Here is a 13,179-nt window from a genome sequence, read left to right as displayed (position 1 = left end):
ACCTGATTGGTTCCTCCTATTGTTCTCAAAAACTGGTTCCGTGGATGCATCTTGCCTGGCCAAACTCTTTCAACAATGTTAAAGGGGGTGGCGTAGTAGTAGACAAGATGGTGTGCGTGGGATCGGGCAGACGTTCACGCGTAGGTTCGTATCCCACCACATACCGCTTTGAAGCTATATGCCAATTGTCGTTACCTACATATCACCATGATACCCAAGTTCCTGGTGGTTACAACAAAAGATGCACTTAGGTGGTGATATGGGCCCTAATATGGGTACCACTATAAATAAAATTGCCTGCTCCACTAATGGGCGGAAGCTGAACAGCGCTTCCCACATATATATACTCTTCAAGTGCCTATAGGCGCTATAGGCTGTAACATAAAAAAAAGATGTCAATCGACTTCTATCTTTCTTTCTTGCTGGAAGTTTGCCTACATTCATCCTGTTCCTAAAAAGGGTGACCCTTCTAATCCCTCAAACTACCGTTCATATAGCTTTAATCTCTTTGTCTAAACTTTCTGAATCAATCCTCAATAGGAAGATTCTTAAACTTGTCACATCACAATCTCCTATCTGGTCGCCAGTATGGCTTCTGTCAAGGTCGCTCAACAGGTGATCTTCTGGCGTTCCTTACTGAGTCTTGGCCATTCTCTTTAAAAAATTTCCGTGAAACTTTTGTTGTCGCATTAGACATATGAAGATCTTTTGTTGGGGTCTGGCACAAAGCTTTCACTTCAAAACTGCCCTCCTACGGTTTCTAGGCCTCTCTGCAACTTTATCTCAAGTTTCCTCTCCGACCGTTCTATTGCAGCTGTGGTAGACGGCCACCGCTCTTCTAAATCTATTAACAGCGGTGTTTCTCAGGGTTTTGTCCTGTCATCCACTGCCCTCCTACGGTTTCTAGGCCTCTCTGCAACTTTATCTCAAGTTTCCTCTCCGACCGTTCTATTGCAGCTGTGGTAGACGGCCACCGCTCTTCTAAATCTATTAACAGCGGTGTTTCTCAGGGTTTTGTCCTGTCATCCACTGCCCTCCTACGGTTTCTAGGCCTCTCTGCAACTTTATCTCAAGTTTCCTCTCCGACCGTTCTATTGCAGCTGTGGTAGACGGCCACCGCTCTTCTAAATCTATTAACAGCGGTGTTTCTCAGGGTTTTGTCCTGTCATCCACTCTCTTTCTATTATTCATTATTGATCTTCTTAATCAAACTTCTTGCACTATCCACTCCTACGCTGATGATACCACCCTATATCTTTCCACGTTCTTCCAGAGAAGACGAACCCTTCAGGAAGTCACCAGATCACGCAGGGACGCCACAGAACGCCTGACGTCTAATGTTTCTAAGATTCATAATTGAGGCAGAAAAAAACTTAGTTGTGTTCAATGCCTCAAAAACTCAATTCCTCCATCTATCAACTCGACACAATCTTACAGACAACTTTCCCCACTACTTCAGTGGCACTCAACTGTCTCACTCATCAACGCTGAATATCCTCGGTTTATCCTTTACTCATAATCTTAACTGGAAACTTCAAATCTCATCTCTCGCTAAAACAACTTCTATGAAGTTAGAAGTTCTGAGGCTTCTCCGTCAGTTTTTCTCGCCCCTCCAACTGCTAACTCTGTACAAGATCCTTATCCGTCCCTGTATGGAGTACTCTTTGCATGTTTGGGAGGCTTACACTAACACAGTTTTATTAGATAGGGTGGAATCAAAAGCTTTTTGTTTCATCAACTCCCCTCCTCTGACTGACTGCCTTCAGCTTCTTTCTCACCACCGAAATGTTGCATGTTTTTTTTTTCTTTTATCGCTATTTTCATGCTAACTGCTCTACTGATCTTGCTAACTACATGCCCCCTCCTCCTGCTGCCTCGCTGCACAAGGCTTTCTTCTTCCTGTCACCCCTGTTCTGTCCAACTCCCTAATGCAAGAGTTAAACAGTATTCTCAATCATTCATACCTTTCACTGGTAAACTCCGGAACTCCTTACGTGCTTCTGTATTTCCATCTTCCTTGGACTTGTGTTCTTATAAGAAAGAGGTGTCAAGAAATTTATTTGTCCTTGAATTTTTGCTAACTCTTATCACTTTTAGGAAACTGGCAACACAGTGGGCCTTTTTTCCATATTTTGTTGCCCTTCGTCAGCTGTCCCTCCTGCAAAAAAAAAAAAAAAAAAAAAAATCTTTGGTGTAGTCGCCGAGAACCTGGGCATCATGGTGACAAGGTAACTTTAAACCACTTGACAAATGGCAAAGTTTCAAGGCCCAATTTGGTAGGTGGACGTCTGCCTGATCCTACGCTCACCACCTTATGCATGGGGACACCTCCTCCCTCTACTCTACTCAAGGAATGTACATCTTAATATAGAATCCTTGATACTACTACTACTATAACTACTACTACTACTACTACTAATAATAATAATACTGCCAGTACTATTACTACTACCACAAGAACTACTACTACTACTACTACTTACCATTACCACAACCACCACCACTATAACTATTACTATTATTATTATTATTATCATTATTATTATTATTATTAGTAGTAGTAGTAGTAGTAGTAGTAGTACATATTAGTATTATAGGGAGGTGTGGGTGGACCCTACTGAAGAAAATTCTTAGTATACACCCAAGGTATCCACGTCGGAACCACATCAAAGCTTAAGAAAACTACTGCTACTACTACCACCACCACCACTATTACTGCTACTACCACCACTGCTGCTACTGATACTGCCAGTACTTAATATTATTGTAATGAGCCACCAGAAATGCTGAAACAAGAGCGTAATTAAAACAGGACTGTCAAAATGGCTTTTCTTTCATCGTTATTTGCTTTCGGATTGGGTGGAATCTCTTATGACCGAGGCTATATTTCATTACTGCGGATTTCCTAAGTAACTTGGAAGTGGAAATGGTGAAAGGAAAAGGAGCATGCTGCCAGGGAAATAAGGGGAGAGAGGGAAAGGAAGAATATATTGGACGAAAAGGAGTGAGGGAATGGAAAAGAGAGGATATAATTGAAGAAAATAAATGCGGGAAAGAGGATACGGTAGTGAAAAGTGTTGTCATCGCTTATGATAATTCTGGATCAATGATAGTAATGATAATAATATTGATGATGATGGTAGTAGTAGCAGCAGCAGCAGCAGCAGTAGTAGTAGTAATAGTAGTGGTAGTAGTGGTGGTGGTAGTAGTAGTAGTAGTAGTAGTAGTAGTAGTAGTAGTAGTAGTAGTGGTAATAATGATGGTAATAATGTTTGTAGTAATGGTGGTAGTAGTACTAGTGGTAGTAGTGGTGGTGGTAATGATGGTAATAGTGGTTGTAGTAATGGTAGCTGTGGTAGTAACAGTAGTAGTAGAAGTAGTAGTAGTAGTAGTAACAGTAGTGGCAGTAGTAGTGGTAATAGTAATAGTAGTGGTGGCAGTGCTAGTAATAGTAGTGGCAGTAGTAGTGGTGACAGTGCTTGTAGTAGTAGTAGTAGTAGTAGTAGAAGTAGTAATAGTAGTAATAGTAGTAGTAGTAGATATAGTGGTAGTAGTAGCAGTAGTAGTGGTAGCAGTATTGGTGGCAATAGTAGTGGTGGTACAAAGCAGGGTTGGATCAAATACTGTTTTTTTACAATTGAAATACAAATACAAATACTTTCGTTTGGGTTTCCAAAAATAAATATAAATACAAATACTTTCATTCCTAAATATAAAAATACAAATGCAAATACAGATACTTATCTTCCTAAATCTTAAAATACAAATACAAATACAATAACTGATTCAAAAAATACAAATAAAAGTACTCTTATTTCAGATTGCAAAGCTATTAATAAAAAAAAAAATGAAAATATGCAAAAAAAAAAGAACATTTTCTCACAGAAGTTATAACATTCTATATATCATAATTGCATTTAATCATCATTAATGCTCTGAAGGTTTTGCTCGCTCAGGAGTGTAAAAATTACCGGCTTTAATGAATACTCTTTCAGATGGTGCCGATGTTGCACAGCACCCTATAATATTTCTGGCAAAAGGCTTCAAAATGTTGAAGCTCTTGTTTTCACGTCAGTACCTCAGTGGGTTGACGTCAAACGCCAGAACACCTTCTTCTAAGTATGACTCAAGTTCTGCCTTTACCACTGTAGTGTCGCTTGTTGATGGACTTACATTTAGTTTCCCAGCTGCTGGCATGTAGGCAAAAAGACGAGGGCGTTTTGCACTCATGCCAGCCTTGTCTTGATTGGTGCTTTTCAAAACACCATGTACAGTAAGTGTGAATAAATCTGATCAAATCTCATGCAGAAAATACTTTAAATAATTAATAAATAATAAATAAAATGTGTGTACGGAAGTAATTGAAAATTAAAATTGGGAAGAGAATGACACACACACACACACACACACACACACACACACACACACACACACACACACACACACACACCTTACCTCTATTATGGCAAAATTGAGGTATTGCAGGTCGTCCTCCCTCTTCGCTACAGCTTCAGCTGGTCAGTGTTGTAAATAAACTGAAAGTACTTGACTCAGTCATACTCACGCAACCAGGGACAGCGAGTGTGACTGGGAGTGGGACAGGGATGGTACTCGTACGCGACGTGTATGTGAACCGTCATAGTTCGTCGTGCCCATCTCTCTCTCTCTCTCTCTCTCTCTCTCTCTCAAATGATTTTGACTCGAAATATCAAATATAAATACAAATACTAAATACTTTTTTTTTTCTGGGTGCCATAATACAAATACAAATACAAAATACTTTTTCTCTGGATGCTAAAATGCAAATACAAATACAAATACATTAAAATAGTATTTAGATACAATTAAAATACACATATAATTGTATTTGATCCGTCCCTGGTACAAAGTAGTGGTGGTACTGCTCATGAAGATGAGTAGTGGTAGTATTGACAAGTGGTATTAGTAGTGATAGTGTTAGTAGGAGGAGGAGGAGGAGGAGGAGGCTACCACCACCATTGCGATATACATTTTAGTAACTTCATAATAAAATACGTTATTATTGTTTATCAAAAGTTGTTTCTTACAACACTATTAAGTAAAAGTCACGCACTATGTTTACCCATATGAACAAGTTACCAGTTAAATAAGTTTTCTCTTGCCTTACTGGAAAGCTGGCACATGCCCCCTGCCTCCTAGGAAACCACGGCGATCGAGGAATCAGTGTTGCCACACTGCTTTTGCTAATCGTACCAGGATCAGATGAAGAAAACGTACCAAATCTTAAAACGTACCAACATCTAAAATATACCTAATTATAAGAAACATTATTGTTTTCCTACCTTTCATTAAAGCAGCTGTAAATCTTCTTGTTCCCATGTGTCTTACACACACACACACACACACACTATGCACACATACTGTATACCCTATAGCTACATTAAGTAAGCAACATTTTTCCACTATCGCCCACCTTAAATTGAAGTAAACTGTCAACATAAGGTGGTTCTTCTTCAGTTTAACAAAACACACGATGAGAAAGGTATAAATGCGTTTGTCGCATTCCTCGGCTGATTAACTATCGTTAGTTCACAACAAATACACAGATTATTGATTATTAACTGAGCCCTTGCGGGCTGGGCAGGAGAGACGGCGGGATAAGGAGAGTGAGACAACTTGGTGGTGGTATTTTGACGAGCACGATACCTGTTAGTTACGTGACGTTTTACGAAACGAGTTTTCATTCGAATGGAAACCGCCAGTCAATTAGGTGGAAAACTTAAAACATAAGATTCGATAAACCTTACGGACAAACAATTTACTTAATTTCGTACCAAACGTACTTTTAAGTTTAAACGTACCAAATCTGGTACGTTGGTACCAAAATTGGCAATCCTGGCAGGGATTGATGGTAATTTCGCTCAGGCCCAAGGATTCTATAAGGATATACGGGTTCATTGAGTGGGCTGGAGGAATTGATTAGGGAGCTTCGCTTCTAACAGGCTCGAACATCAATAGTAATAGTGTTGGGTTACATGCTACCGGGAGAGCAGTCCCACCTCGGGACATTTGTGGTTCCCTCCTCAGCAGGGGACTCCGAGGCGTGGTTATTAGGAGTCACCAATTTTTTTTTTTTTTTTTTTTTTTTTTTTTTTTTTTTTTTTGTGTGTGTGTGTGTGTGGGGAGAGGGTGTGTGTTGTAAGTGCATTTAGTTTCGTGAGGAGGAGCGTCATCTTTAGAGGGTAGGCTGTGACTGCCCCCGTGAGTTGTGAGACAAAAGGAAACGTTCAGCGAGATCACAATTAGCTTTGATGGTGAGTTCACAGCACCCCCTGAACTGATACAGACCAGAATTGGTCCAGAACAGAACTACATAGTGGTATCAGACCTCGCTGGGAGCAAATTATCATTTCGGTAGGTGTCTACTATGTACCTCCTCTTAAGCTCTAACTTTAAAGCTGAACTCTTCTCAAACCTTTGCTAACAACTACACCTTGGATAATTATGGGCTTGTCCCTCCCTCTCCTCCTCCTCCCTTTAACTATTTCATGCCTTCAACTAAAGTTATTCGTAATGATGTTTTCCATTTCCTCGCTGGCTTAAACAATCGGAAGGCTTATGGACCTTTCCTTTATGATGAAAGTTTGCCTACATTTAGCCTGTTCCTTGAAGGGGTGACCGATCAAATCCCTCAAACTACCACCCTGTAGCTTTAATCTCTTGCTTATCTAAAGTTTTAAAATCAATCCTCAATAGGAAGATTCTTAAACATGTGTCACTCCACAATCTTCTATTTGATCGACAGTATGGCTTCTGTCAAGGCCATTCTACTGGCCCCCCCCAGATAGGAAACGCCTTGTCGTGGTGGGGGGGGGGCATGCGTGCCCCTGTGACCTGGCAAGCTAGGCTAGAGGGGGCTTAGGTCCCTGCTCTGCCCTTTCGAGGGGGAGAGGGCTACCCATGCTAGTAAGGTCGCCAGTGAGGGGCAAGACTAAATGGTTCCTACGTATGCTGCCAGTGGACCAGCGGAGCCACCCGCTGGAGGGATCGCCCAATAGGGGCCGTCCTGTGCTGGATGGTTGGGTGTCTAGGCTGGGATGCTTTGGGGGGGACCTCAGCTCTGTCGTGGACAAACATTCGTATCATGTGGGGCCTTTTTTTAAAACGACTGGTCCGCATAGGGACGAGGTACCCCGTCCACGGCAGCCAGCGCTCCCTCCCATTGTAGTCCCAGTAGGTGGTTCCCCTTGCCCCTGGGGCCATTTTTTGTGTAACTTTATATATATGGTGAAACACAGAAAACTGTCAGGTTCTCGTGAGGTGGCTGACCTGACCCGCGAGAAGTCATCTTCAGGTCTGAGTGGGAAGGAGGATTCCCCTCCACAAGAGCCTCCCGCAGCAGTCTCCTGTTCTGGGAGTTCTTCTGAGGGACGTATTTCTGCTGCATATGACTCCCTTGTGATGGTAAATGTTAACCCATCATTTTCTTATCACGCCTTGCACTCACTTATCAAGGTGTATGGCACGGTTCTTCATATTCGACTTCTTTATGATAAGGATTTTCCATTTAACCGCTGCTATGTGACTTTTCTATCATGTGACGAAGCCCGTCTGGCTTATAAACATGTAGCATCTCTTCCCCTTGCTGGCTCTGGCTTTAAGACAGAACTTCTCCATTCTCGCAATATTTCGGACAGCGACACGGAATACATCCCAAATCTTTTTGACCACCATTCTGAGAGTTCAGTTCCTGAAGTCCGCCAGATCCCGCCTCCACGTTGGTTTGTGGCCTACTACAAAAATGGGCGCGGGAATTTCATACATGCCTCCCGGTACCTGTCAAAAGAGATCAGCACGATTCCTGAGGGAAACCTCAAGAAATACGGTAAGGGGGTGCTAGTGCGAGCGAAAGATATCACGCAGGCAAGGATGTTGCAACATCTACCATGTCCTTCTGACAGCATGTTTGAGACTATAAGGGTTGATTCACACTATCGGTCCGGTCTGGCTTCGCTCTCGCTCCGATCTCACTTCGGTCAAGGTCCTGGTGTATTCACATGTACGGTCTGCTCTCGCTCCGCTATCGGTCCCATCCCTTCCTCTCCTTCAACACTAGTGGAAGTCACACCACCAGTGACGGAGGATGAGTGACTTTTCTCCATCCAATTTGGCAGTGATCGCCACTGCACTTAACGAAGAAGAAAGAAAGCAAAAAAGTAGATTGTGGGTTCATCCTATGCTGAAAGATAGAAAGAGTGAAGGAGAGTTCCATGCTTTATATCCTCATCATATTGATGATGAGACTAAATTTTTCAGCTACTTGTAAACATTGGAACATTTGAAAAAAAAAATTGAGGATGAAAACCACAAGATGTAATTAACTTTTGCATATTTTTTTTTCCAGTGTACTCATATATATATATATATATATATATATATATATATATATATATATATATATATATATATATATATATATATATATATCCCAACTGTAAAAATTATCCTTATATTAGTGATAAATAAAATTTTATTCTCTATCTAATTATTTATCCACCTTTTGCATGATCCCATTGTAGTGTTTTCTTCTGATCCTCCATGTTTTATAGGATGAAAGGCAGAAACATTTCCCCATACAAAGGCTGAATCATGACTGGAGCGGACCGTTGCTAGTTCACACTGGCTGCAACAGTCCGGTCACGCTCCGCTCTCGCTCCAGTCAAAATATCTTTTGAATGTATCACGACTGGAGCGAGAGCGGAGCGAGAGCGAACTGTTACCGCCAGAGTGAATGCTTACATTGAAATGCATTAAACATTACTGGACCGGACCGAGACTGGAGCGAGAGCGGAGCGCGATCGAACCTATGGTGTGAATCAACCCTAAAGGCACATCCCATCTTTAATTACAGCAAAGGTTGTGTGTACAGTCAGGATCTTTATGAATTCCCTGATGAGGAAATACTAGCAATGTGTCCTAGCTCAGTCCAAAAGGTGACAAAGATGAAGAACTCCTCCAACATGGTCCTCCTCACCTTTTTTTATTCCACCCTTCCTGACCGTGTTAATATCGGACCTATTAATCTTAGGGTGAGGCGTTTTGTTTCTCGCCCTCTTCAGTGTTTCTCATGTTAATCGTACGGTCACGGTAAAAGCTCCTACAAGGAGGCTTCCCGATGTGGTAATTGCTCTGCACTAGACACATTCTGAGGAGCATTGCAATGATGCTGCTTATTGTTTTCATTGCCGTGATGCTCACCAAGTACGAATAGGATATTTTACAGCTCGATAATAGTCAGTTTAATATTAGCCTTGGTAGTGCCCAACGCGAACTCCTTTACCGCCAGAAGGATGGTACTGGTGCGACATCCTATGCTTCATTGGCCACACGCTCTTCAGGTGAGTCTGCCGGTCAAAAGACAACTCTTTCTGCTACCTCTCGCTCTGTTGGGGCGAGTGGTCCTGTTCATTTGGCCAATAGGTTTTCCCTTTTGTCCGATGACTCGGTTGAATCATCTCTATGAAGTGACGAGAATAGTACAGAATTGACCAAAGTCACCCATATAGTAGATGTCCATTTGCCACCTGTATCTCCTAAGCCTTTGAAAGGCCTGACCAAACGGCACCGTGGCTCTGCGGAGTCGATCGATTTAGCTCAGCCTAAACAATCTAAGGTTTCTCCCGGTGTACGTGACCGTGAGTCCTCCAGGGACCTCTCTACAATGGTAGCTCCAGTAGTTTCTGTCCAGTCTTCTGTGACGCCCTCTGTCTCAGATCGGGCTTCTTGTGATGAGGACGGTCTTAGCATGGAGACGTTCAATGATAATGTCACAACCGTCCCTCGTGGAACCACTGTATCGGAAAGTGCAGTCCTGCCTGATCCTCGTCCTCCGAGGACCGGTAGAAGTGATTGATGGTTCGCATCACCCACAGATAGGCCGAAAGGCTGCGGTCCAACGACCCGGCACATCTCAACTCCCGGTGTCTTCTCGTCGTTTGATTATTTCTAGTCAGGTGAGTCACAGGCAGCCCCTTCAAAAGGCTCCCCCGTCCACTGCACCTAAATAGTCATCTTCAAGCTTCTACAGTGGAATTGTAGAGGCCTTCGCGCCTCGTGGGGGAACTCCGAGCTTTGCTGTCGGAGTTCTCTCCAGCCTGTGTAGCTCTACAAGAGACTATGCTAGGTGATAGTACTTATTGTAGTCCTCCTGGCTATCGTGCCTTTTTTAGCACTCCTTTTCCTGACCAGGGCCACCACGGTGGCACAGCTATTCTTGTCCGTCACGATATACCTGTTATCCCATTACAACTTAACTCTCCCCTTCAGGTGGTTGTGTTAAAGTCTTTATAGGACGACTGTACACCATTTGCAGTTTATATCTCCCTCCTCGGCTTCCTGTCTCCAGGGGCGAGCTTGACGGCCTGGTGCGTCAGCTGACTCCGCCTTTTCTTTTGTTGGGAGATTTTAACGGCCGTCACCCATTTTGGGATGTAGGTGCTAGTAATCCTCGTGAGGTTTTAATCAGTTCTTTTATTGAGGATGAGGGATTGGAGGTTTTAAATTCTGGGGATGTCGCACATTTCCACAGTCCTACTGGGACTTTTACCGCTATCGATCTTTCTCTGTGTACATCTAATTCTTTCCTTGATTTTAACTGGCGGGTCCTACCAGATTTACACGGTAGTGACCACTTTTCGATTTTATTACAATCTGTGAACACTGAGCCACAGTCCCGACCCCCACGCTGGGTTTTAGACAAGGCAGATTGGCCTCGATTCACAGACCTTAGCTTTTTTATCCGTCCGTTGGCTGACTTTTCTACTTGTGCTGAGGCTGTTGATTATTTTACCGATTTTTTAATTTCAGTAGCGCTTCAGACAATCCCTAGGACGTCAGGTCGCTTTACTAAGCGTCCCGTTCCTTGGTGGAACGCAGCATGCACTAAATGTGTGCAAGAGAAATGGGCGGCTTTCTCTCGTCTCCGGCGTCATCATGGGGACCCGCAGTGCCTGGAAGCTTTTCGGCGCTGCCGAGCTCGGGCCCGCCGCGTTGTGAAAGAGGCACAAAAAGCCTCTTGGAAAGCCTATGTCTCTTCCATAAACGTTCGCACCCCTCTTACGGATGTCTTCAACAAAGTCCGCCGAATTGCTGGGAAGTATTCTGCTCCTTCCCCACCAGTTTTGTTGTCTGCTGGGCGGACGGTGGCAGACCCTACGAATGTCGCCGACCTCTTCGCGGAGCGCTTTACCAGTGTTTCCCAGAGGCTTCCTGCAGCCCCGGGCGCACGTCACCGCCAGAGAATGGAATCTCTCGGCATAAATTTTTCTTCTACTGGAGGGGAGTCTTATAATGTCCCCTTCTCTGCCTCCGAGTTGCGGACTGCTTTGTCCCAGTGTCACGACACTTCTCCTGGGCCAGATGATATTCCTTATGCCTTCTTGCGCCACATGTCTGACAGTGCTTTTAACTTTTTATTAAATCTATATAATATGATTTGGCATACCGGTGAATTTCCATCTTCTTGGGCTGTCGCAGTAGTTCTCCCATTTCCGAAGCCTGGGAAAGATAATCTGCAGGCTACGAACTACCGTCCTATATCTTTGACATCCTGTATTTGTAAAGTGTTAGAAAAGATGGTAAATATAAGACTCATGTAGTATTTGGAGAGGGGGAAGTACAAGTCACCTGTACAGTACGGCTTCCGAAAGATGAGGTCTACTACTGATGCTCTTTTATCCCTAGAGTCTTCCATTTGTGAGGCCTTTGCTAATCACCACCATCAAGTAACAGTCTTTTTTGACCTGGAGAAGGCCTACGACACGGCTTGGTGTCATGGCATTTTACAGTCTTTGTTTAATTTGGGCCTTCGTGGCCATCTTCCTATTTTTATCAAGCAGTTTTTATCCAGACGTCTTTTACGGGTTCGAGTTGGGAGTGTTCTCTCCGATGCTACAGCTTTAAATGACGGTGTCCCACAGGGAAGTATTTTTAGTGTTACGCTATTCGCACTTGCAATAAATGGTGTTATAGATAATCTACCGGATGGCGTTCACAGTTCTTTATATGTGGACGACTTGTGCATCTCTTTTCCTGCTGCTAGGATGTCACTGATTGAGCGCAAGCTCCAACTGGCGATCAATAGGGTGTCCAGTTGGGCCAACATGAACGGTTTTCGATTCTCCACCTCGAAGAGGTGTCCATCCAGACCCGGATTTATACCTCGCCAATAGACGCCTCTCATGCGTGGAGGCGACTCGATATCTTGGCCTTTTATTTGACAACCGTCTCACCTAGGTTCCCCATTTCCGCTCTCTTAAGGCGTCTTGTCGGCAGGCACTATCCCTTCTTCGGGTTTTAAGTCATACCTCTTGGGGTGCGGACAGGGACACGTTGCTGTTGCTTCACCGTACACTCATACTTCCGAAGCTGGAATACGGCTGTGAGATCTACTCATCCGCAACAGATGCACGACTACGCACGCTTGACCCCGTGCATCATGCTGGGTCCGCTTCGCTACGGGTGCATTTTGGACAACTCTAATACCTAGCCTTCTAGTGGATGCTGGTTTCTGGCCGCTCGACCTCCGGCGTCAATCTTCGATGCTCCGGTGTTGGTTTCGCACCCACCGTATTCCTGATTTTGTCCCCTGTGTGTCAATGTTGCGGGACTCGCGCTCGCAGGCGTATGTCACTCGATCGAATCTCCCTAAACCTTTTGGCCTACGTGTTGCAAATTTCATGGCGGAGTTATCTATCGACCCCACTCCTGTGTATTCTTTCCGGCTCCCACGAGTTGGTTATTGGCAGCTTCCTGTTACCTCATTATGACCTCCTGCCATGGATGGCAAGAAGGATTTACTGCTAGCTCTGTTCCACACACGGTTTTTAGAACACTTTTTTATCCATTCCAATGACATCCCTGTTTTTACTGATGGTTCCAAATCCGACGTAGAAGTTGGGTTTTCTGTGGTTATTCCCTCTTTTTGTCGGTCTGGCAGCCTTCCTTCGGTAGCCTCCCTCTTTACTGTGGAGCTCTCTTCCATAGTCCTAGCTTTACAGATTATTTTTACTCTCCCGGTTTCGTCTTTTACAATTTTTAGTGACTCTCGCAGTGCTCTTACTGCTATCTCCTCTTTTATTTCCCTTCACCCTTTGGTTTTATCACCCCTGGAGTGGCTTTATCTACTTACCAAAAGAGGAT

Source organism: Portunus trituberculatus, chromosome 47 (assembly GCF_017591435.1).
Source record: "Portunus trituberculatus isolate SZX2019 chromosome 47, ASM1759143v1, whole genome shotgun sequence".
NCBI classification, from domain to species: domain Eukaryota; kingdom Metazoa; phylum Arthropoda; class Malacostraca; order Decapoda; family Portunidae; genus Portunus; species Portunus trituberculatus.
Note: the sequence above shows the minus strand (reverse complement) of the source record.